Source organism: Oryzias melastigma, linkage group LG2 (assembly GCF_002922805.2).
Source record: "Oryzias melastigma strain HK-1 linkage group LG2, ASM292280v2, whole genome shotgun sequence".
NCBI lineage: Eukaryota > Metazoa > Chordata > Actinopteri > Beloniformes > Adrianichthyidae > Oryzias > Oryzias melastigma.
In genome coordinates this window covers 20,786,589-20,787,542 of record NC_050513.1, presented here as the reverse complement: position 1 = coordinate 20,787,542, position 954 = coordinate 20,786,589, and positions in this window count along the sequence as shown.

Here is a 954-nt window from a genome sequence, read left to right as displayed (position 1 = left end):
AATGTGCAGGTTGAGCATTGCCTCACTGAATGTGAATGGGCCAACCACACCATAAAAGAGGGGGATATTTTTTCAAAAATTAAAAGAAAATATACAATTACCTCTATTATAAGAAACCCATTTAAATGATCAAGAACATGAGAAATAAAAAAAACTAGGAATTTAGAAATACACATTACAGTTCATATAAAGTCGCAAACGAGGAGTTGCTATTTTGATGTCAAACAAAACTCAATTTGAAATGGACCAAGTCTGATTTGCTGGGCTGCAAATGCGATTGACCAAACTTTCTCCACCATGCGAGGTGGGAAAGCGGATCCTACCTGCCCAGAGGGCTCGTCTGCGGCTGGATATGTGAATGAAATAATCATGTTTTGCTCTTTGCCCCTTAATTTTAAATATGAAAACCCCGTCTGCCGAGAAGCTAGTTGCCCCTTGATTTTAAGTACGTAAACCCCGTCCGCCACGGATCATTCCAGAAAAGATTTTTTGGAGTCAGCCATTTTATACAAGCAATAAGCAGCTATTCATCGAAGTCACTTATAAAAGGTAAGTTTAATTTACTTTAACTTATACATATATGTATATATATTCCCCACGGGAAAGATCTCTGCAATACACTCCTATCATAATTATTGTCAAAGTTAAGGCGATGCGGGCTGTTTTTGCCGCTGCCTTCAGTGGAGGGGGGGAGAGTTGTCCGATAAAAAATGTACTTTAATACCGCTGGCAGATCATTCAGTGGTAAACTCGGTGAGTTCCAGTGATAAGCGGGGAAGAGTGGTGAGTAGTTAATGTCATTTTTTTGCTCTTGAGGAAGGAAGAGCAGTCGCATGCCGGTGTAGGTAGCACATGTGCTCGACCTGTCAGATCGGCTCGGGGGCTGGCGCATAGATGACGTGTAAGATCGTGATTGGTCCAGACCATTAGACCACTGTCACCTGACACGGGGAA